Source organism: Neoarius graeffei, chromosome 1 (genome assembly GCF_027579695.1).
Source record: "Neoarius graeffei isolate fNeoGra1 chromosome 1, fNeoGra1.pri, whole genome shotgun sequence".
Classification (NCBI taxonomy): domain Eukaryota; kingdom Metazoa; phylum Chordata; class Actinopteri; order Siluriformes; family Ariidae; genus Neoarius; species Neoarius graeffei.
The window spans coordinates 86,482,864-86,508,452 of record NC_083569.1 but is presented as its reverse complement, the minus strand read 5'-3'; the positions used below and the strand labels follow the sequence as shown (position 1 = coordinate 86,508,452).

The following is a 25,589-nucleotide window of genomic DNA, read 5'->3' as shown; positions in this document are numbered from 1 at the left end:
ACCAGATATTTTTTAGGTTTGTGTAAATGCATAATTGAGTCGAGTGCTTGTGGGAATTTAGAGACGGAAATATACAGAGATGAAGGCTGTTGAACAAGGAAATGCTTTTGAGACATTGTCAAGCTTACCCATCTGAGTACAAGGCTTCAAAGTGTGTTTAAAACATTTATTATAAATTATATGTAATTTATAAAAAAAAGAGAGGATATTATACAGTTGCACGAAGATATGACGTTTGAGTGGTGAACATATTCACAAGAAGATAAACTTCATATCTTTGTGCCACTGTCTAATGTTCTTTATCAGTGGTTTTCAAAGTGGGGGCTGCCAGGGGGCGCTGGAGGGGCCTCAGAAAGTTGGAGGGACTATAACAAATTGCGGAAAAAAAATACTTTATTATTAAATATATTGTAATTAGTTTTTTAATCATTATTATAAAATATAATTATTAATACATATCGAAACGTTGTTTGCCATGCTCATCTCTCCGATTGCCTGTGGCGTTGCGGTTTGCGCCATTTATCAAGCTGCTTTGCTCCTCAAGCTAGCGTATTGCTAGCGCAAGATGGACAGGTTTTTGAAGAAGAGACCGAAGGAACAAACCAACAGCCCTGCTGTGGAGGACACTGCTGCGAAAAAAACTAAAGTCCTGGCCAACTAAAATCCGAAAATATGACGCAGCATACATTAAGTATGGCTTTACAGCCATACAGAAAAATGGCCATGATTTCCCGAAATGCGTCCTCTGTCTGGAGACCCTGTCAAACGAGTGCTTAAAACCTTCGAAACTTCAGCGCCACTTGGTACAAAAACATCCGACAGATGCCAAAAAAACAGTAGATTTCTTCAGACGCAAAGAAGAGCATTTGGTCAGGCAATCTGCTGTATTCACCCAGCAAGCTACCGTACTGTCCCCGAGCGGGCCCTGAAGGCATCATTTTTAGCCTCGTACCACATTGCTCGTGCTAAACCTCACTCAACTGGAGAAGATTTGATTTTACCAGCCACTAAAGACATTGTCCGAGAATTGCTTGGTGAGGATGCTGCCAAAAAAATCGATGCTGTCCCACTCTCTAACACCGTGAGCCGACGGATTGGTGACATGGCTCAAGACGTATCTGCTCAGCTGTTGGAGCAGGTGAGAGCCAGCGAATACTTCGCACTTCAGCTGGATGAGAGCACAGATTTATCCAATGAGGCCCAACTGCTTGTGTACATCAGATTTATTTCACAGGAAAGATTTGTGGAGGAAATACTATTTTGTAAAGCACTTGAAAGAAGAACTACTGGGAAAGACATTTTTCAGGTTTTGGACGTTACATCGAGTCTAACGGATTGGACTGGACCTGTTGTGTGGGGGTGTGTTCGGACGGAGCCGCGGCAATGACCGGGAAGATCAGTGGAGTGACCGCGCTCATTAAGCAGAAGGCCCTGCATGTAGTGGCCACACACTGCACGCTCCATCGCGAGGCACTGGTCGTAAAAAGGATGGATAACGAGTTGAATCGGGTACTACAGGAGGTTATACAGTTTATTGTTCAGTGCGAAAATATTTGTGTTGAAAACATGTTAGTTAATAATATTCTTATGCTAAACAAATGTAACAATTATTGACTATTGAATAAAAGTAAGAGAAAAGATTCTAAAAGTTGATGTTTCTTTACATATTTTGTAGCATTGTCTGTGGGTTTGCAAAGGGGTCCCCGGCCAGAAGCTAATGCTGTTCGGGGGGCCTTGGCATGGAAAAGTTTGGGAACCCCTGATCTTTATAATATATCGATACATCCACACAAAAAAAAAATCCTCAAGTTAATCAGAAGAATCGTAATTTTGAACCGGTTCACCATGTTGACAAACATGCATCCAGTCAACAGGAAATCACTGGGAGTGACCTCATCGGAGTGAAATATCGGGAATTATTATACTTCCAGGACACTTTTTTTCAATGGAATAAAAACGTGTTCTATTCCCTTCTAGCAGGTTTCGTTCATTTGGTTTGATAGCATGCAATATTGTTAGCGTATCACTTATCCTACGTCTATCACGTCACTCTACCCAATGGAGAATGAGCGTTGAATATGGTTTACGACATTGCATGGTTGTCAAGACAACATGATGCGAATATTCAATGAGAAGTGTATCGGCATTTCTCTGTTCTGCCAGCGGCGCCCGCAGTAACCTGTTGCAGTGAATTGAAAATGCAATAAGATGCATCTTGCGTGTAAAACTTCCGCACAAGTGAGCAACTGGGACAGTTTGTAAACAAACATGGCCGCCAGGTTTGCTTCGTTAAAGGCAGAAGATTTTGAGAGAATTTTGAAAGCGAAAGCTGCACTGAACACCTGAAAGGCCCCTGTTCTTAACACTTTGTAAAATCTATAATTGTTCCATCGAATGTGCATTAATAATAATATTGGCTGGCTTTTTTCATGATCTATCAGCTATGTTCCATTCAGCTACTTGTCTTCGACTCGTTCAGTATCATGCTCGCTGAATGGAATATATTTGATAGACCATTCGATGCCAGCCAATATTATTTAACTATTACGCATACAGGACACTTTTTTTTTTTTTTCGTATTCTATTCCCTTCTAGCGGGTTTATTGATGACATGCAGTATTGTTCGAGGATGTGATTCTTCCGGATTTTCAGGCATAAAAATGCGACCCTCGTGAATCATGTGTAGCCGGGAGAAATACACACAGCGCACAAATGCAATTGAATATAAAATGGATTTATTGAAAACCAAAGTTCCCAGTAGGCTAGTTGAAGCCCGGGATAAGAGTTTGTTTATATAATCAAAACAATTTGGTCCCCCTCTGTGAACCAGGTGTCTTATTCTTGAAACAATCTTACCAAACACAAAACACCAGAAAACCTAACCGAGTGCTTACGAAATGTATAAGTAGTACACATAAAATGCGCGGGGAATAAACCACATCCCATACGTTACAGTGCAAACAATGGATTCGACACGTTACAGTACCAATAAACCCCAAAAATACGGCAGTGGACAGGCTGTGAACGGAACAACCATACAGTTGATTATTCTCTAAATAACATCATTGTTACTGGTAATTAAAAATTAAGCGGTACAGTCTTATAAATCATACTCACTTTCGTTACTAGCAACTATCACCCACGTTTCTCCAGTCTCCAATACACGGTAGACCAATCAAACTCCATCTGCTACGTGCACCAGAACATTCAAACTCAAATTTTTCAATGACACTTCATTTGTATTTGAACTATTTTAAGTATAAATGTACGAACTTACATTGCTCACTCAAGTGTTATAACAGGGTTTTTAAACCATTAACCCCCCAACCTCGCTTTTCCTGTGAATCTTCCCGGTTCTTCCTATCAGGAAGTCACGCCTCCCTTCAATGGCCTAGTGGGGTTGCCGTAGTCCGTTCGCGTTTTTGATTTCTTAAAGGTACAGCACATAAAGAAGGTAAAATTCCACCTTTCTCCACCAGAGGCCACCCCTCACCAGGCTACATTCTCCCCTGCTAAGGAGTCAACGTCCTCGATGACTATCAGTGTCACCTTAACCTCTTTGCACAGGACTGCTATATCAATTTGAATCCTGAGTGGGACAAACTGGACCAGACTCTAACACTGATCTAGGTTGGTGGTACAAGTTTGAATGTTGTCCGGCATTCTGCCTTGTGCTTCTACGGGGGATGCAGACAGGGATACTGGCTGATTCTGAACCGGTATCTTCTTCAGGGTCGGTGCCCTCATCCTCATAAGGGTGAGGCTGGGCTATCCCTTCAGCCCCTAGATATTCTTCATTGGACATTCCGACCCCAATTTCATTTTCCACTCTTGTATTACCAGTCACTTCATCAATGGGAACAAGTTCTCCCCTCATTTCATCATCTGAGCATTCACTGCCCGACTCTGAGTCCTCGCTTCTGACTGACTCTAGAGGCTGTCTGCGCTTGCTCTTTTCAGGGTCTGAGTCAACCAACTCCCCACCCGCACATGGCCTGATGTCCACCCTATTCACCCTCTTAGCCGGCCCCCCCCCAATAGGTTCTAGGGTGTACGTAGTCCCCTTAATACCAACTACCCGGTATGAGGCAGACTGCCAAGCGTCCTGAATTTTGTTACGTCCTTGAGGTCGATTTCTGATGTATACAACCTGCCCAATATCAATCGGTGGACAATAAACCTTTCCTTTCTGTAAGGCCATTCTCTCAGCTGCTTTTTGTTCTGTAAACGCCTTGGCTCGGGCGTGGGCCTCCTTCAACCTCTTTTGATGCACAGCTAACCAGTCTTGATTGGTAACCCCAGGGCCCTCCCGTCCCAACAATGCATCTACTGGTAATCGGGGTTCCACTCCAAAGAGTAGGTAATGGGGAGAGTACCCAGTGGTTGAGTGAGGAGTCACATTGTAGGCATACACTAACTCGGGTAAGTGTTCAGGCCAACGACGTTTTTTTTCAGGGGGCAGAGTGCGCAACAACTCATGGAGGGTCCGATTGAACCTCTCACATTGAGCATTTCCTGTGGGATGGTGAGGTGTGGTGCGACTCTTCCTGACGCCATACAACTTGCACAGCTCCGCAATTACCTCACTTTCAAAATTGCGGCCCTGATCTGAATGCAACCTTTCCGGTACGCCATATTTCATGAACCACTCTCTGAGAAGAATCCTGGCTGTGGTGTTTGCCTTCTGGTCTCGTGTAGGGTAAGCTTGTGTGAATTTGGTAAAAACGTCTGTTACCACTAGCACATTTTCCCTACCATCTGTTGCAGGCTCCAGCACTGTAAAATCTACAGCCACTACTTCCAGTGGCCTACTGGCTATGAAAGACTTCATTTGCGGGTGAATCTTTGGCTGTGGCATTTTAGTTAAGATGCAACGTTGACACCTCTTTATCCATCGGTCCACATCCTCCCACATCCCAACCCAGAAACATCGTTGCCGCAAGAGGTGTAAGGTTCTCTCGATGCCTTGGTGGCCCATGGCATCATGCACATTCTCAAGGACCTGTCTTTTCAGAACCTCAGGGATCAAGAGCTGGAAGCACTCACCGTATCTTACATCATGCACCACCCGATACAGTAGCCCATCACACTCCCTGATGTGGACCCATTGCTTGAGCAAAGATTTTAAAGGCTTCGACAAAACTGCTCTGTCCCCCCCACTTGGTCTATGTTTCTGATCCCAAAGTGTTTTAAATTCACTAAGAACTGGATCCTGACGTTGAAACATACACAATTCATCTCTCGAATATCCCGGGAGGCTAAGTGTCGATCCCTGAGCCGGGTTTATAGGGGGAGTGACTGCACTAGAGGCTCGTATCTTTCTTGCCTCACATCTTGCCATGCCCATTTCAGCCAATTCAGAATGCAGAGCTGTACCCTTCCTCATCACGTTGCAAATCACAGTACAATTGTCATACTCAATGTCTTCTGGGGCACCCTGAGGCTCCCCTGCTAAGGGCTGCCTAGAGAGGGCATCTGCAGCTGCATTACAACGCCCTGGGCGATACTGTACGTCAAAATCAAATGTCGCCAGCTGTGCCACCCATCTTTGTTCGATGGCTCCTAGCCTTGCTGTGTTGAGGTGACACAGTGGATTATTATCTGTAATGACAGTAAATTTAGCTCCCAGTAAATAACCACGAAATTTTTCCACTATCGCCCACTTTAGGGCTAAGAGCTCTAGCTTCATGCTACTGTAGTTTTTGTCATTTTTCTCAGCATTTCGCAATCTCCGACTTGCATAAGAAATCACTCTCATAACGCCATCCTGCCGCTGTGACAGTACAGCTCCTAACCCAAGTCCACTCGCATCAGTTTCAACAATAAACGGAGCAGTAAAATCTGCAAAACCCAGCACAGGTGCGCTTGTAAACTTCTCCTTTAACTCATCGAAGGCCTTCTGGCATTCAGCATTCCATAGGGTGTTTAGCATCTGATTGACCTTGGCAGGGGGCCCCACATCAAGGCACACATTCACTAAATCATGCAGAGGACCTGCTATCTTTGAAAATCCCTGAACAAACCTCCTATAGTAGCTACAGAACCCCAGGAACGAACGCAATCCTTTTAACGTGGTGGGTACTGGCCACTCCCTTACCGCAGCTATTTTGTGAGGATCTGTTCCTATTCCTTCAGCAGAGATTTGGTGCCCTAAGAATGTCACTCTTTCTTGTAAGAAATGACACTTCTCAATCTTTACCTTTAGACCGGTCTCTTGCAATCGCCTTAGTACAAGATCCAATCTCTCCAAGTGTTCACTGAAAGTGTTAGAGAACAAACAAATGTCATCTAAGTATACTAACAGAATCTGAAAAACCAAGTCGTTCATGGTTGCCTGCATTAATCTTTGGAAAGTCGCGGGCCCATTACAGACTCCAAACGGCATCCTTAGGTGTTCATAAAGGCCAAACGGAGTTGTAAAGGCCGTCTTATGGCGGTCATGTTCCGCGACTGCTACTTGATGATAGCCGCTGGCTAAGTCAATACTGGAGAAGAATTTTGCACCTCGCAAAGCGTCGAAACTCTCATCGATGCGGGGTAAGGGGAATGCATCACGCATGGTTTTCTGGTTTAATTTCCTATAATCAACACAAAGACGTATGGTGCCATCTGATTTCCTAACCACCACTACCGGTGAGGCATAAGCGCTTGAGCTCTCCTGTATGACTCCCTTTCTCAATAACTGGGAGATATGCTCTTTTACCTCCTTATACTGAGTGGGCGGGATTCTGCGGTAAGGTAGGTTAACTGGGACATCATCGACCAGTTTAATTTCATGAACTACTCTATCTGTGTATCCCAGATCCTCCTCCCCCACAGCAAACACCTGCGCATAGTTGGACAATACCGATCGCAACTGTGTCTGCTGTTCTGTTGTGCCACCCACATCCAGATTATCCAAGAGGTTTGTTATGTTAGTGTCTGTGTCCTTCTCACCCATGTCCAAAGATATCTGCTCAGTGTCTGCTGCTATGCGTTGAAACCTGACTTCGCATTGTTGTTCATTATCCATGCACTGTACTGGCATCAGAACACCTAGCCGGGTTCTTGGATGGAGCCATACATCCTCCTCTGACAAATTACAAATTTGAACAGGAACCCAATTACCATGCACATTGACCAAAGTAGGCATGACCACTACCCCTCCAGGTAGCGAAATTCTACTAGGCTCTAGCAACCATGGCCCTTCCCGTTTCAACATTGCAGCCTGTACTCGAGTCTGGACGACGGTGACTGCCCCTGCCGGTACATACAATGACCCTTTACTCGCTGTCCTCACCATCACAGTTTTGTCAGGTCTACATTCCTGTACATTCTGGAATGCAGTCCTCCATTCAGAAAGTAGTTTCCCTCCCGATGTGGTATCAAATTCAGCTTGGGCCAACTGACGACATCGGCTGATGACATTCATGCCAATTATGCCTGGAGCTGAGCCCCGCGAATCGTGTAGGTCTTTCACAACCAAGAACCCGCAGTGAGGGATATTCATCCCCATAGCCTCCACTTCCAACTCGAGATACCCCTTATACGGAATGTCTAATCCGTTAGCTGCTGTCAACTTGAGCCACCCAGTGGTAGACAGGACATCTTTGTCCTGCCCACCCAAATGCTCATAGAAGAATTTTTCAGTAATGGTGCTCACTTGACTCCCTGTATCCAGCAAACAAGAAATGGGTACACCCCTCACCTTAATTTCTACCACTGGACAAGTGCCTACTGCTCGTTGCAATAAGACGTCATGAGAGGGTAACATCTTTGAGCCTGTATTTTCTCCCCGAATTGCCTGGCTCACAGCAATTGGGGTGGGTCGTTTCCCTGAGCCCCAGAGTTAACCACCCCCCTCACCTTGTATTTCTGTGGACATTCTTTGGCGATATGGCCTTCTTTCTGACACTTCAGACAGATTGGCTTACCATCTTGTGTAAATCTTAAAGGAGCCCGGGGCTGTACCCTGGAGGTGGTTGCTGTCTGAGTTGTTAGGTCTTTTATTGCTTGTGTTAGCTCATTAATTTGCTTCCCTTGCTCTGACACCACCTTCAAAACGTCATTCAAGCTCATGGGATTTTGTCCCGAGGCGCCAACTGCTGCACAGTAGGCCTCATCTCCCTGATCAGATGCTCTACTCTTACTCTTGGTGGATTTGGCATGTGCAGAGGGCTCCTCCATTGTCCAGAGACTAGCTTCCTCACGCACTTCTACCATTGTGCTAGCGGGTTTACCTCTCACGTATCTTCTAAGTTCCCGTCTCAGAGTAGGCTCACGAATCCCCTCCACAAACTGGTCCCGCAAGGCCACTTGCACATTGGAAATTGAAGTAGGTGAGCGTTTGACAACCTGTTGCAAGGCCTTCCGCACGGCATGGGAATAGTCAAGTATGTCCTCACCCTCTCTCTGTTTGCAGCTATAGAAATCATGCAGGAGCTGGGGCACACTACGTTTATCAGTGAACGCTTCCCTCAAGTGCTTATACAAGTCTTCCACCAGAATGGGTTTGTCATCTGTGCAAAGTCGTACTTCTTCTAAAGCAGACCCTTTCAGTAATGACATGACAAAATCATACTTATCATGAGCTGACCGATTTGCCATTGTACGGAGAACCCTCTCAATCTCTTCAATGAAGTTATCCACTGACCTCCCATCTTTCTCAAGATCCCCGCTAAAGGGAGCAATGTGACGCTCCCTGGAAATATAGACATAAGATCTATTGTCTTCACCTCGCAAACCTGCAATGGTAGCCATAGCTCTTTCATGCTCCTCTCTAAGTTTAGTCAACTGTGCTTGAATGTCCACCTGTATAGGGTCCTCACTTTCAAGATTAATCGATACGTCCATCCTGAGAGATTCAGTCCTTAAAGCACGCTAATCAAAGGATAACGTCTCTGCAACGGTGTCCCCTGGGAGTGGATGGATGCCGTCCCCTCCAACGACGCACACCTGGCCTTGTCTGCAATCCGCACGCTCCCTTGCACAGTGATCTGACCACACCAGGTTGGCTCCTCCTCACTGGACCCGAGCCGTTCTTCACCACTGCCGTATTTTGGATTGTTTGCACTATAACTCACCACCCCTGGGCGCCTATATGTACAAGTAACCCCACTCCTGGTACCAAGATTTGTAGCCGGGAGAAATACACACAGCGCACAAATGCAATTGAATATAAAATGGATTTATTGAAAACCAAAGTTCCCAGTAGGCTAGTTGAAGCCCGGGATAAGAGTTTGTTTATATAATCAAAACAATTTGGTCCCCCTCTGTGAACCAGGTGTCTTATTCTTGAAACAATCTTACCAAACACAAAACACCAGAAAACCTAACCGAGTGCTTACGAAATGTATAAGTAGTACACATAAAATGCGCGGGGAATAAACCACATCCCATACGTTACAGTGCAAACAATGGATTCGACACGTTACAGTACCAATAAACCCCAAAAATACGGCAGTGGACAGGCTGTGAACGGAACAACCATACAGTTGATTATTCTCTAAATAACATCATTGTTACTGGTAATTAAAAATTAAGCGGTACAGTCTTATAAATCATACTCACTTTCGTTACTAGCAACTATCACCCACGTTTCTCCAGTCTCCAATACACGGTAGACCAATCAAACTCCATCTGCTACGTGCACCAGAACATTCAAACTCAAATTTTTCAATGACACTTCATTTGTATTTGAACTATTTTAAGTATAAATGTACGAACTTACATTGCTCACTCAAGTGTTATAACAGGGTTTTTAAACCATTAACCCCCCAACCTCGCTTTTCCTGTGAATCTTCCCGGTTCTTCCTATCAGGAAGTCACGCCTCCCTTCAATGGCCTAGTGGGGTTGCCGTAGTCCGTTCGCGTTTTTGATTTCTTAAAGGTACAGCACATAAAGAAGGTAAAATTCCACCTTTCTCCACCAGAGGCCACCCCTCACCAGGCTACACATGCAAATACGTATGGTAGGGTAGGACTAGCCTGGCAAGCCAGACTAAATGTGAATATTTAGTCTGGTCTCGGTTGTAGACGTTTCCGAAGGGTGTGGGTAGGAACAACCCGTTGTCTTTCAAACTGTCTCTGTGCGTATAGGCCAATGCTCTGATCAATCGGCGCAACAGTGACTGTGACGTAGTCAGAGCGACAGAAAGCAGTGGGGGAGGGTAAACCATAGACACATAAACATAGATGCCGCATTCTGCGTAGAATCATACGTCATCCTCGCCGCCATATTGGATGTGGCAAAGTGGAGATTCTTCAACCGTCTGGTATAGCGTCTAGACAGTAGCTGAGAATAAAGATGCCTCATTCATGTGCTGCGTTTAACTGTACCAACAGGTTTACCGTCCAAACAAGATCACATGGGATTACCTTTCACAGGTGAGACTGGAAAAATACTTTTCAATACTGTTCCTTCAGTCTTCAGTTTCCCAGCTCATCTCCACTGGGGAGGTGTATAGTTATAAGCAGTGAGAATTAGATAATACAGTGCCACACTATGATGAACGTTTTTAACCTTTCTGAATGTGAAGGAATCAGTGATGTATTTTGTTTTGGTATGACGTTAGAACCTGGCCGAACTCAGTTTGGCACTCATTCAGCTCACTTTATTCAACGAGAGTAGGTCTGTGTGGTGACTCAATAAATAAAACAGGCAATTTTTATTTTCATTCACTATTTCCAGTTTTTCCACTATTTCCATCATTTATCATATTCAGTCTGGTTAAGTCATTTATCATATTAAGGTTGGTTATTGTGGCCTCAGGTTTTGGTAGCTTGCTACGGTATGCTGACTGATTAGCTTACCTGAGCTATCTATCGCTAGTTTGCAGTGTACAGGGTATTTTGCACACTATTTATAACCATCACATTAAAAGTTATAGGTGTTGTTTTGATGCCTGTTTGTTTCCCAAATATATACGTGTGTGTCTTAATGGGTGAATAAAAGGCATCGAGTTAAATATTATTGTAGAAAGGGGCTTTATGAAGTTCAGTCCATTTACTTACATTGGTTTACGGGGAAGATTTGCCACATCAAATATGGCGGACACTCTGACGTATCCCAGCAACGGGCCACCAGCTCAATGCGGCGTCTGTTTATATGTCTATGGGGTAAACAAACAGCATGTGAAGAGGGACACCATTGGAGCGTCGAGTGTTTTGGTGAAGCTTCAGCGATCATGGAATGAGCGGAGAGCCTCTTCCTGCTCATGTTTCAACGAAAACTCCAAGTCTAATTCTTCTAAAACTGATTCCAAAGCGGAGTCAAACGAGCGCTGTTCAATAGCGCTTTCTCCAGCGTCGCGCAGCCTTGTCACTCCTGCAAAAGCCCGCCCAAAGAATCCAAACAAAAACCTTGCGTTGTGATTGGCGGGCACGATTTGATGCCCGGGGTGTGTTGCTGATATGGTCCGAGGCTAGACCCACTCGTAGGCAAAAATATTTTTGGCCGCTAGGCGGGTGGGTCTAGTTTACTAGGCTAGGGTAGGACCACATTATCCATAGGCAACTCCAATGAGCCACGCGTGCGCATAATAACCTACCCTAGGTTAAGCGGTGCCAATAATAATAAAAAAAAAAAGCGCATTATGCATAACGTGAGAGTAACCTTTGTGACCCGAGTCAAGTAATGTAAGACGCACGCACGTTAGTAGTCAGTTTGTTGTTGGAATGGATGCAGCTGTCACCCTACTCTCGTGTGTGACGTAGCATGCTAATATTGTTTTCATGTATTTGTTTGCATGTCTATTATCTAATAGTTTTTCACTGATCTCAATGTCCAAGATTTGCCACGGTGGTATTAATGCTAACGTTAGTCAAATGTTTCTTAGTTAGCCAGTTATGGTACTAGCCAGGTTGGTCAATGTGTAGCTATCAGGCTAGGTTGAAAAAAATGAAAACGGCAGGTATCAGTGAGTAAACATTTCTCCTCTTGAAAGTGTTTAGATGATTTACTTGTATAGTTGGAAAAAGGCATTTTTTTGTTTTTGGGAAAGGAAAGTTTCGTGTGTCAGCATTCAACATGATTTGCCACAGCTAACAAAATTGTTTGCCTAGCAATTGCCTAGCCGTTCGCATAAGATGGCTTCCTAATGTTACTAAGGTTTTAGAATGTTAGCATTAAGTGAACAAAGCAATTAAGTGTTAAATTTGGTTGTAGAGGTATTATTTTTTTGACTATGAGGTGTCCTAATTTGATTGAAATTCTGTCTGCTACAATTCGCATCAGTTTGTTTAAATGGTGGGCTTTAGCCTATCAAGATTATCGTCTCAAACCTGAGGTCTCAACAGTTTGATGCCGACGTCATAGCAATTCACTGGTGGTTTGTCATTTGAAACACTAGTATGTATAGCATACATGTTAAAAATCTGTGTACACATTGCAAAAGGTCACTGATTAACACTTGCAACTCTGTCATGATGGTGTAAAAATCTAAAGGTAGTAAAAAAAAAGGTATTTAATTTAAGGATTGCTGTACAGTATACCCTGTTCTGTAGTTGAGTTGGTAGAGATTATTGGAATGCCTTGCCAAGATAGCAATACTCATTGATTACTCTCAGCCCCGGCTTCATGCCTGCAGCTAAACCACACCTGTGAGGATATCCAGGAACAGCCACACTCCCACCCTTGTTATATTGCTTAATTACAGAATGTTCAATGTGGTTCATAATAACATAAGTGTAGGCAACATAATATCAACATCATTGATGCTGATGAAAAACTTGAACTATTATTATAGTCCATCTTGGCTGCATAGCACATTATCATACATGCTGCATAATAACAATGTCAGTATACTGGTGATAGACCAAGTTCATGTGTACTGCAGTTTGTGTTTATTGGCTAAAATATGCAGGGATTGTGTCATAATTGTATAATTTATTTTATTATATCTTTTCTAGCATACTTTGGACTTATGGCCAGACTTGCAGTGAACAGCCCTGACATTAAAGCTGTTGATGAGGGAGTTTAGTGTTTTTTCACTTATGTCCATGTTACACTTCCTGACTTTGTACTTTGTTACACTTCTTGACTTTATACTACACTTACTGACATTGTTATTGTGCATATTTTGAAAAAAGTGTGTGTGCTCATCACCTGTTCTAATATCTGCACCTACTGTTTGATGTTTGAGGTTGTTTGCCCTAAAAATAATTGTTTTCCAATGATGAAAATTGGCACTAAATGTTTGCGTATTGCACTTGTCATTAAAAGTATCAAAATGAGGTTACTGTGTGTAGTGGCTGCATTGTTGCCGCACCACGTCGTTGCCGCGCCATACCACACCACCCTGCTGCCATGTCGCATTATGGGTCTCTATATTTTCCTGCTTTTTTTTGTCCTTGGCCAATCACATCCCTGTTTATAGAAGTCCAAAAAGAGGATGTAGCGGTCATCAGGACAGAAGAAGGAATAATCAATCAAATCAAGGACAAACCTGATATTATTAGAAATATGTATTTTTTTTTTCTTAAAAATCCTGACTGAACTTCATCAATAACTGAATCTAATACATTTTTAATTTGTTTAGCACTTATGGAGGCAGAAATCTTGTCATTATTCAGGAATGAAAATAGGTCGCTAGTTATCAATAGACATGAGATGGTTTTTGGGTTTGGGAATGAAAGTAATCAAGCCCTGAGTCACTGGGGGGGAGAGTGTCTACTTCAGTACTTTCTAATATGACTTCAGTTATAAAGGGGGCCAACTCTTCTGGAAAGGTCTCCTCAAATTCAGCAGAGGGACCATCAGCACTGGGAGATCTGTTCACCTTTAGATGGTCAATTGCATAAGAGACTTCTTCGATGGTCATATTTTGATCACACAGTTGTCTGTCATCTGGATGAATTTGGCTGATATTATAGACTCCTTGCACATGACGTCACACATCACATGATAGCGTCTACTGGGGGACAACCAGACATCGTCTTTCCTGTAAGCAAGGATTAATCTGTCTTAAATATGGTTCATGTTTGCGCTGTTTGTGGTTCCAATCGTTCAAACAGAGAAAAAGATAAACAGTATTACCGTCTCCCTGGCAGGGGCAACACCATGATCAAGAAGGTGGTTTGCTCAAGGTGAGGCCCAGCCATTGCACTCAGGCTGTGCTGACCTTTGTGAATTCTCAACTGCATAATTTCTGGTGACGGCACGGTGGTGTAGTGGTTAGCGCTGTCACCTCACAGCAAGAAGGTCCGGGTTCGAGCCCCGTGGCCGGCGAGGGCCTTTCTGTGCGGAGTTTGCATGTTCTCCCCATGTCCGCGTGGGTTTCCTCCGGGTGCTCTGGTTTCCCCCACAGTCTAAAGACATGCAGGTTAGGTTAACTGGTGACTCTAAATTGACCGTAGGTGTGAATGTGAGTGTGAATGGTTGTCTGTGTCTATGTGTCAGCCCTGTGATGACCTAGCGACTTGTCCAGAGTGTACCCCGCCTTTCGCCCGTAGTCAGCTGGGATAGGCTCCAGCTTGCCTGTGACCCTGTAGAACAGGATAAAGCGGCTAGAGATAATGAGATGAGAGAATTTCTGGTAGTGGGGGACTGCGTTTGCGCTCTCCCCTTTCACATAATGGTAGCACGGTGGTGTAGGGGTGAGCACGGTCGCCTCACAGCAGGAAGGTTCTGGGTTCGAACCCAGCGGCCGGCAAGGGCCTTTCTGTTTGGAGTTTTCATGTTCTCCCCGTGTCTGCGTGGGTTTCCTCTGGGTGCTCTGGTTTCCCCCACAATCCAAAGACATGTGGTTAGGTTAATATGGGACAGCCTTGAGCGAGGCACCTAACTCCCAACTGCTCCCTGGGTGCTGTTAGCATGGCTGCCCACTGCTCTGGGTATGTGTGTGTGCTCATTGCTCACGTGTGTGTGTGTGTTCATTGCCCCAGATGGGTTAAATGCAGAGAGGAAATTTCACAAGTGTGTGTGATGAATAAAGTTGTACTTGCTTTCTTTTCTTTTCTTTCCCTAGAACTTTGTCTTGAACTTCTGATTGTGGCTGAGGAACTTGACTTGGGCATTTCTTTAGAAAGGAAATATCTCTGATCCGGGAGTAGGAGACTTTTTTTCACAGCAGGAGGAAGAACCCAGTCCGCCTTTTTATTGGTCACTGTCAGTGAATCCCTTTGTTTCACTCCAGCTTCAAGCCCACAATAACGATGCTGTGTGAGAACAGCTCTCTCCGAGGCCTGCCATACAGTCAGTGTGCAGCCACCATCCTGCCACTTTCTTCACTGACAGTCCACGGAGTTGAAGATTTTTCAGTCGTTCTTTGCGAGTGGTTAACCTGGAATAGAATATAGGTTGTATTCAGTCACATGACTTTTGCTTGTGAGTTTACTTCCGGTGAATGAAGTGGTGTTCAGTCAAACTGTTTTGGCTGTTGTCATGTAAAGAGCAAGTGAAACCGTCTCTGACAATTTTCACAGTTTAGAGGCCAATACACAGTCAGGATACCTTCAGAAAGTTGCTCTTTGCGATGGGATAGATCCTTACTCGCTAGTAAAGAAAGATTTTTCCTATGAATTGGAAAATTATCCATCCGTTGAGTTCCCCGACATCTCAAACACCCTGGTGCTGCAGACATCGTTCTACACGGACAAACAGATGAAAACCTGGAAGAGCATGGAGGAGAACAACTTTTTATATGTGGCTGGGTTAAAGATCTGGTGATCAGGACACCAAGATAAATCCTGTATCGTTTATGCCAGGGTAAGGAGGAATTTCTGGGCTTTTTGTAAGTGTCTTTGTGGTGGTTGCTAGGACGCTACAAGTTTTAATATCAAGTGTAAATAAACCACAGCCGCTCGATTCTCAATAGTCCCTGCTCTTCTCTTCCAGCAAACAACAATTTAAAGGTCCCATGGCATGGTGGTTTGTTGATGCTTTAAACGGGCTCGTGGAGGCTTCCGGATGTTATATCCGCAGCCTTTCTCGAAATGAACCCTCGGCACGTAAATTTAGCCTCCTGGGAGAAAGCCCCATTTCAGCGCTTTTCCCAGTGCGTCGTTTTGCTAATGAGAAGCAGGAGGCGGGGAAGGGTAGAGGGTGGGGGCGGGCCATGGGGGGAGGGGCTTGACCAAGCTGCGGCCATGCTAGCTGTGTGTGAACAGTAGCAATGGCAGGTCAAGCAACAGTCCAAGCTTTCGCTTTTGACCCGGAGCCCGACCCCGAAGCAGAAGCGCAAGCAGTTGAGCAAACTGCTTCACAAGTCTAAATAAGGGAGTGGGAAAATGTGTGTACAACACTAGTAGTATAGTAGTATAGTGTTTGCGTGCACACACATACTTGCTGCTATCAGCGCCTGTAGCCACGCTGCTAAGACAAAACCCCGTTCTCCCTCGGACTCCTTTCATAAACTCAACGTGACACAGAGAAGAGTGAGAGTGTTCAGAGTGGTAGTTTACGAACGTATAATACCCTAGGCTTGAACACGCACTCCATAACCAAAGAAGATAGAAGCAGCAACTACAGCAACATATCGCTTATCCAACAGAAGACATGCATTGTGGAGCAATAGTCAAACATAAGCTCATAAGTTACAGTCAATTTCCAGACTAAACTCCGTTTAACAGAGCGATGCTGCATGCTTTTTAGTTTTGTAGCGCAGATTACCTGGCTAACTGCAGGAAGCGGTTAGCTGCACAGCTAATGTAGCCATTGCTAGGCTAACGTGGCACCGATTTTAAAACACGGCAAAACGACCAGTTATGCACTTACTTGTTCGGTGTTTGAGGCTGATGCGGCAGGGATGCTTGGCACAGACCCAGGCTTCAGTAACAGTTGATGTGCAAAACCTGCCCGGTACTGTCCCAAGTTGTGGAAACATTAATCAGTAAAATGCTTCCGACAAACATACACCGTCTTAGGTAGACTCGACGGCGTATTATTGAAGTAAATAAAATTAAGCCACTGCGTCTTCAGGGGCTCTCCCGTCGGCAGTAAAAACAGACTCCTTTCTGTGTTGTCACATCCATGTACAGCACAACTTCCATGTTTCGCTCGCTTAGGTGGTGCCATGTTGTGTAGTCTATGGTCTCCTCACAACTGGGCGGGCAATCCATACGGTGGGTGGGAATCCGGGGGGGGCGTGGGGATCATCTCCCTTGCTGACGTCGGCAAGGGAAGAGCTTCTCAACGTGCCGTTTTGACGCGCCATTCTCAAATATTGGGCATAGTTTGGTTTACACATTATGAAATTTCTGGCCACTGGGGTGACTTAAGAAGGTCAGAGGAACCCATTTTAACGTTAAACCTCAAAGTGAAAATTTCATGCCATGGGACCTTTAAAAAAATTAAAACAGAGAAAATGCAGTGAGAATGTACATTCCAACATCTATGTAGGTAACACTAGGCCATATAGCTACATTGTCACAACAACTGTTTCGAGGAATTTTGTACAGATCATAACTACTAAAACTCTAATTTCCGCGCGAGATCACCAAATTTTAGAGAAAGTTCCCGACTGACCATCTCAGATTTTGTTCATTTTTTTATTTTAATGTCCTTGTTACTAATAACTGCTGTGCAAAATTTTAGGCCAACATCTCCACTAGTTTCGGAGATATTAAGCCTTCAAAAAGGGGGCGTGGCCCCATATTTAGCATAAAAACAAGTGTTACAGCTAGCCGCTGTGTCCAGGGATCAGGTCGTCGAGGCCCCTGCCTTCGACTGCCGCCCAATCCACACTGCACCGGCTCCCTACGGCTACCTCTGTGGGTGGTGAACCCACAGAAGGTCGGGCCCACGTCACCGCTTCGGGCTGAGCCCGGCTGGGCCCCATGGGCAAAGGCCCGGCCACCAAGCGCTCGCATACGAGCCCCAACCCCGGGCCTGGCTCCAGGGTGGGGCCCCGGCTGCGCCATACCGGGCGACGTCACAGTCCTTGACTGATTCTCCATAAGGGTTTTGGTGAATGCCTCCCAGGCGTTCCAGGCATGTCCCCCCGGGAGGAGGCCCCGGGGAAGACCCAGGACACGCTGGAGGGACTATGTCTCTCGGCTGGCCTGGGAACGCCTCGGTGTTCTTCCCGAGGAGCCGGCCGAGGTGTCTGGGGAAAGGGAAGTTTGAGCTTCCATGCTCAGACTGCTGCCTCCACGACCCAGCCCCAGATAAGCAGATCGAGACAAGTGTTGCAATCAAACATCCATAGTTTGATGGCTAATAACTTTTGAACTGTTCACACTAAATGGCTCAAATTTGCACACATGATTCTTTGATAGGCGGCACGGTGGTGTAGTGGTTAGCGCTGTCGCCTCACAGCAAGAAGGTCCTGGGTTCGAGCCCCGGGGCCGGCGAGGGCCTTTCTGTGTGGAGTTTGCATGTTCTCCCCGTGTCCGCGTGGATTTCCTCCGGGTGCTCCGGTTTCCCCCACAGTCCAAAGACATGCAGGTTAGGTTAACTGGTGACTCTAAATTGACCGTAGGTGTGAATGTGAGTGTGAATGGTTGTGTGTGTCTGTGTCAGCCCTGTGATGACCTGGCGACTTGTCCAGGGTGTACCCCGCCTTTCGCCCGTAGTCAGCTGGGATAGGCTCCAGCTTGCCTGCGACCCTGTAGAAGGATAAAGCAGCTAGAGATGATGAGATGAGATTCTTTGATATAATAAAGCTCTGTATACAGAAGGAGAGCTTTGTATGTGACATATTTGCAGATTTATGGCGTGCCAAATATGGCTTCCTGGAATGTACATTTGTCCATGGTAGCACTTTTGGCTCTCTGTATCTCCAGTTTTAATGACACCAGATGTCTGATTCTTTTTAATATACTAGACATGTTATAGTATTATCAGGAAAACATGTTATATCTGTGACAAATTATATTTGTCTCATATACAGGCCCCTAAAAATGGAAAAAAGCTTGTCGCGTCTGTAATTTGAATGCTTATAGCAAAAATCTGACAAGGTCTACCAGAAAACAATTTAGATCAGTCAAAAGAGCAAGGTCTAATTGATATATGTACCAAATATGAAGTTGGTGCTGTGAAGAAAACTATTTCATTCAAGCTGTTGAATCTAGAAGGTTTTATGACATGCGAAAATGCCATTCACAAGGTTACATCACATGCTACATCATTATTAATTCAAATTCTCTTGACTATACATATATGTAGTATATTTGTAAATATGACAAATGATTTACAAATCTCACAAAAGTCAATTACACAAATTTAATTCTATGTATGTAGACTTGGTATGTCTATTTGGAGCGTTTGAGTAACTGGTCAATTTCTTTCACCACACCAGATGGAACTACATATTGTCTACCAGTTGATGTGATTGGTGCATCTATGATCTTTATGATGTGTATCAGTGGAACCCAACGGATATCTTCTCTTCTGGGCCAACTGTAAGACTTTGCAGGACCATGAGGGTGCATAAATTGTACTTGCCCACCTGTTCCTCCTCCGATATTGCACAGATATTACCAATCCACCATTGCTGGTCATACAAACATGCAACATATTTTCCTGGGATCATGTCTGACAGGGTGTAACCTTTCACAGCATCATCTACAACCTGGGGATGAGTGCCACTCATGTCCACAATGAAGCTTGGTCCACCAGACACTCTGCTGATCTGCAACTGGCTCTCTGAGATGGGAACAAATGAGTGGTTGTCCCTTGTTCCTGGTATTGTTGAGGACTTTGAAAGTCTCTTCTGAAGAACTTTTCCATTGCTTGTTACTTCCCCCTTTTCAATCCAAATGAAATGGATGTTTTTTATGGTTTTTTCTGCCCACACAGAGATCTCGTGGTGTCAGTATGTGTTGTGAAGTAACTGCCTGTAAGCTGGCTCTAGCTGCAGAACGCTTCACGGTGCTACCTATCCTGTCACAAGGTGATTTTTCCATAGGGAGTAGCAAAAAAGTGCCATTCAGCTGTCATACCCAAGTCGTCCTGGTGATGCAACAGATTTGTACAGTTTGTGGTTGTGTACTGGGCAGCTGATCCATCACTAAAATATACAAGTTTAGAAATTTGGGGACTGAGTTGTTGAATGTATGGAATCGCTGCTTTTAAGAATGTGTGAATGGCAGTATCATGCTTCAGGCAGTCACTTATGACACGTAGATATGAATGTTGTTTCATATGTCCCATCATCTCTGCTCTTCATGTAAACAGCAAATGGATGAAGGGTGCACTGGCTGTTGTTCCAGTGGTACCCCTGCGCTGCATCCTGTACCAAGAAAGAGTAGTTCTCAGCGAAATCCAAAAGTACAATGATGTAGCATGTGATGTAACCTTGTGAATGGCATTTTCGCATGTCTTAAAACCTTCTATATTCAACAGCTTGAATGAAATAGTTTTCTTCACAGCAGGGTCATTCCATGCCAAATCAACAAGAGGTTATGCTCGACCATCTCAGATTTCAATGAAATTTGGAGGGCTCAGAGATACTATTAAAAGAAGTTAATCCCCAAAATTTGAGCTTCCTATCTCCAACGGTTTCAGAGATGCAGGCAAATTCAAATTTTTTATATTTTTTCATATAACTGATATTTGAGGGTTAATAAATGCTTCAGTAAGGCTCAAGTAGGTTAGGAGACATGTTTCTTCCTCAATTTTAAATGAAATTTCAATTAATGCTCAGTATTATTTGTAAATTGATTTTAATCTAAGACTGTGTAACATTAGCAATCAATGACCAGCTATTGTGTACCAGTCAACAGCCAGCCTTATCAATATCAACACAGCACAATAGGTGACCTTTGATACCAGAACAGGTGGCTCATATCTTAGTTTTAGAGTCTGTAAACTGCATACTTGTTCAGATAACATTATATTGCTTGGATGATATTAAATACATTGTAATACAGAGCACTGAGAGAAATTACCAATGTTAACTGAATGTGTTTCTTTGCAAGGATTGGATATTTTGAATAGTTGACTAGGGAATTTAATTGTAGTTGCTTTCAATTTGAGATCAGTATAAATGAGTTTGTTCTTAGACATCTAGAAATGGCTGAACTTCCTCCCTGTTCTATAGGAGTTGGACTAAAGAAAGATTCTGACTGCCATAAACTAACATACAACAGAAATTGTAAGTTAAATACACTCTCTCAGTTTGGAGCAAATACATTATTATGATCCAGAATCATGTTCAAGTCTCCTCCGATTACGATACCAGTGTTTGGAAACTTATTCAGAGTATATTCAGTGTGAGTCTCTCGCACTTCAAGCAACTTATTATTCTCAGATTTTGAGTTTTAGCCAAAATATTCACAATTAAAAAAGTAAACCTTTCAATGCGAATAACCTGGTAAAGAAACTGTCCTGCTGTGTCACAGTCTGTAGAATACTACCAGAGAAAGTATATTTTAGCGTGTCAACCCCAGCAGTGTGTTCAGGTCCATGAGCCAGCCAGAGATCGTTACCCCACTGGGCCCTCCATAATCTTACATCACTGGAAACTGAGTGTGACTTGAATAAAACAAGTCAGTTTTATGCTGTTTTGAGACAAAAAAAATTGCATTATGCTTTGCAATATTTCTTAACTCCCTGGCATTGAGAGTAATATCAGACAAGAACGTATTAGCAACAACAATAATAAAATGAGAACAGAATAGGTTCAGAAGAAAACAGAATACGGGAACCCACTGTCAAGGGCAGCACCATTCAAATTTTTATGAAGTATCTTAGTTAAACATAAATTAACCACAGTTCCTTAAGTTTTCTATTGCAAATCCAACCTGCATCAGGTATTAATCACTCAAAACAATTAACCAAAGTCAGTGACATTGAACTGAGGCTTTGTGTAAGAAGAAAATAAAAAATAAAACCCCCAGCTCAATCAACATAAATTCACCTGAGCAGTTTGTGCTGATCAGACTTATCGGGTGGTGACCCATGCTATGAAAGAAACAAACTCAACAGTATATTAACTATTTAAAGCATCATGGTCAGTGCGACTTATACAGTCATGGTAGATGTTCATCAGGCCTCAGGTAGCTGGAGTCAGTTCAGTCCCGTTGACAAAAGCCCAACCACCAATGAAGTATGCCGTTTCCCTTCTTGGTGTCTCTTGGCCACCAAGGGCCAGAGCTGCCATCGTCTCTCTCTCTGGCAGTCTGGGACAGGTCCTCAGCAAAACAGTTTGTTGTTTTGGAGGAGAGTTGATTTTTTTTTTTTCCTGTTTTCCAGACTGCATCCCGGTAGCTGTGTGAGGTGAACTGGAGGATAATCGCTTGAGGTTTGGAGTCGTCTTTCCATTGGCTGACCGAGCCGATGTACTGTGTTGATCACCTCAGGAAACTTGGCCTGGTACTCGGGTAAGACTGTCTGGCAGATCTGCATCACCTCTTGAAGTACATTTTGATCCATGTGTTTGGCTACTTCATAGAGTCACAGGTTCCCACGCTGTGAGTAACTCTCCAGCTCAGCTATCCATTGCTCCATCAGGTGTAGTTTCTTCTCTACTATGCGGGTTCATTCTTCAACACGTGTCACTTTCCCTTTCACATCACGGATCTCAGCTCAAGCAAAGTCAACTGTTTTCTTTCGTCCTTCAATCTTCATTCTCTTGTCTTTTATCAGCTCCTCTATGTTATTCTCAAGTGTATCAATTCTACAATTAAACACCAGTGAGAGCTTCTGCACAATGTCTGTGCTGTCCATATCAAAGAGTATTGTGACTGACTTTTCTTTGATACCAGAGTTTTGCTCAGTGTCACAGGTGAGGGAGGAAGCTCTGAATCCACAACCACCAGCACAAATTGGTCTACCAAACAGTAGTCGTGTAAGTTGTTCATAAGCAGGTTCTTTCGTGTCTCTATGCTGCATAGCTAACAGTGCTAATGCTATTAGCACAGCCAGTCCACTCAGGTAGGTGCAGGTGTATAAAGGTAACGCTGCCACTGAAGGGAGGTTACTGCTTCAGAATGCTCATAGCACTGTCTTACTAATTGTAGGATGTTAAAGTAGTGTTTCACTTGTTCTCTAACGTCTCAGGTGCGCGGCTCCAGATAAAGCGTGCCCTCACATCGTTATCTTGGTCAGCATCCGCCACCAATTCACTCCCTTGTATTTTTTTTTTTTTTACACAGCATGAATGTGGATTGAGCCTATGATCTTCGGTTTGCGAAACCGACACCTTCCCACTTGGCCACCATGCCTGAGTACAGATAGTGATGGACCGTCGGAAGCCGACACTCCAAAGCGCGTATTGAGTATAAGGGTTGATGAAGCCCCACTTTGAGGCATGTATCGTTTAGAAAAAAAAAAACAATGTGGCCGATGACAGGCGAGGCCTCGGTTTGTTTGGTTCGCATCAGCATTTCATCCTGAGTGTTCATTCCCAGATAAAAGCCAGCAAAACAGCTGACACTTTGTGGGTTGTTTGGTTGGAGAGAATCTCCCCCTCTCTATTTTTTTGATCAAAGTTTTTATATCATTCCAACATTGGGAATCTGTATTATTAAGTAGTAGTGATTGTGTTGTCAAATAATATTCATCTCCTGATTGTAATAGTGGTAATATCCACTCCCCCCCCCCCTTCTTGTCTTTATTCAAAAAATGGAGCTTACACATAAGAGGAAATATTCACCCATGTGGAACATTTTGAAATGGTTCCTCCCAATGAGGTTTGTCACTGTAAATTATTATTATTGTGATTATATCACCATCATGCACAAATATATTCAGATTGCATATTCATGGTTTAAGGTGAAGTGCTTGCTGTGCCAGAAGGAACGAGTGTAGAACAAGAATATATCATCAGTGCTGAGGCATTATAGAGCTTTTCATGAGAATCAGCAGCCTGCCAACAGACCAGACACAAGCGACAGTAAGAATCTTTTTCTGTTTCAGTTGTGTCATCAAAATCAAACTATGTTTAACTTAAATATATCATCTTTGTGTCATAGATTCCAGAAAAACAAATGATGGATGAGGCCTTGGTTAATATGATAATTCCAGACACCCAGCCATTGTCAGTGGTGGAAGATGTGGGTTTGATGGAGCTCATGCACATACTGGAACCCACTGATCTTCTCCCTACTAGGAAGATGTCAGAATGTAGTGACAGTCAGCCTCACCTCTGATATCTGGACATCCATGAATATGGAGACTTACCTTCCAGTAACCTGCCACTTCATTGATGACAATGACAGACTTGGAACAATTTTGCTTGGAGCAGAACATTTTCCAAGTCGTCACACAGCAGAAAATATGGCTCTGGCAAAAGCAAAATTGATGGAGGAGTGGGACATAAAAGAAAAGGTGAAGTGTCTCATCACTGATGCTGCACCAAATATGATAAGCTTGTGCCAAGGCATTGCCTGTGAGACATTCTGTTTGCATCACACACACTTAATTTAATAGTGCAAAAGTCATTTGACCATGTCCCAGCCCTTAAAGGTGGAGTATGAGATTTTTTTCAGGAGTATTTTTTTACCATATTGCTTGAAAAGCTCCTCACACCCATGTTGCAAGCAGTACAATAGAAGGTTTGACCCAAAAACGAAATATTTTAATCCAGTCTACAGTGTAAAAGGAAAAATGCCATCCAATCATATCGAGGTACCACCTCAAAATGATTGGATACTGACACGTCAATCAGACTGAAGCCCGAGCAGCCCGGCCCTTCTGTGTGTGTGTGTGTGTGTGTGTGTGTGTGTGTGTGTGTGTGTGTGTGAGAGAGAGAGAGAGAGCAGTGTCACACAAAAAGCACAGGATTCTCTCAGTGCGCTTCCTCCAAACAACGGGGATTTACACGAAAACGGAAGGAGATATTCACAAAATTCTTTCACAGTGAGTGCCACAAGGCTTCCCTGAACACACTGATGTAATTTTTTTTGTCTGTAGTGTAAAAAATGAGGTCACGAGAGCGAGTTAAAAACGAGTGACTTTTCTGGCAAGTTTTATAATGGAAGTCTATGAGCTGGGCGGCTGTGCTCTCCTCACCTTCAGGCTTCTCATTCAAAAACTGCAAGTCCTATCGTGTAGGTAGACACATTGTGTGAATCAGGACAAGTGTGGCTGCTACTTTTGAGAAAATTGTGTGTGGAGTGAAAATTGGGGCTGAAAACACAGTTTAAATGAGAAAGTTTGAGCTATTTTTCCAAGCTCTCTACACTCTGCTCTAAGGGGGAGGAGGGGTGGAGACGCGGGGGGGAGCATGGTGAGGGCGGGCGTGTTTCTTTTCAAAATATGGCTTGCAGGAACCGTTATTCCAAATTCTCGTACCCCACCTTTAATGACATGCATCCCAAAGCCAGAAAAATCTCTGTTTTTCTGGACAAGTCCTACAGTAAAAGAGAGACTGTGCCAGGTACAGAAGCAAATGGGGAGGCAGACTCTGAATAGAGGTAGATACACGCTGGAACAGCACTTTCCACATGCTGGAACTCCTTTATAATGAGACAGAACCAGTGGGAGCAGCCCTGGCATCTTTAAAGACCAACATCTCCCCAGTTAATGCTCATGAACATGAGGCTGTTGGAGATACTTTACATATTCTGGCTCCAATCCATCAGGCTACTGTAGAACTATCTGAGGAGAAAAGGGTATCTGCTTCAAATACCTGTCTACAATGGAGTCACTTAGTGCGATGACAACGACAACCATGCTCGACCCGAGGTTTAAAGCCACTGGGTTCCTACGCCAAAATAAGATGCAT

The 25,589-nt window shown here is 43.9% G+C and overlaps 1 long non-coding RNA gene and 1 pseudogene across 1 annotated transcript; both read left to right on the top strand.

The window, feature by feature from the left end:
- Nucleotides 1-14,013: 14,013 nt before the first annotated feature.
- Nucleotides 14,014-14,168, top strand: LOC132896983 (U1 spliceosomal RNA; annotated as a pseudogene).
- A 5,053-nt stretch (nt 14,169-19,221) lies between these two features.
- On the top strand, nt 19,222-25,076 carry LOC132865818 (uncharacterized). Its single transcript, XR_009650519.1, has 6 exons — nt 19,222-19,603; nt 19,718-19,811; nt 22,115-22,242; nt 23,492-23,553; nt 23,636-23,756; nt 23,836-25,076. It is a non-coding gene; the product is annotated as an uncharacterized LOC132865818 (long non-coding RNA).
- Nucleotides 25,077-25,589: the final 513 nt, after the last annotated feature.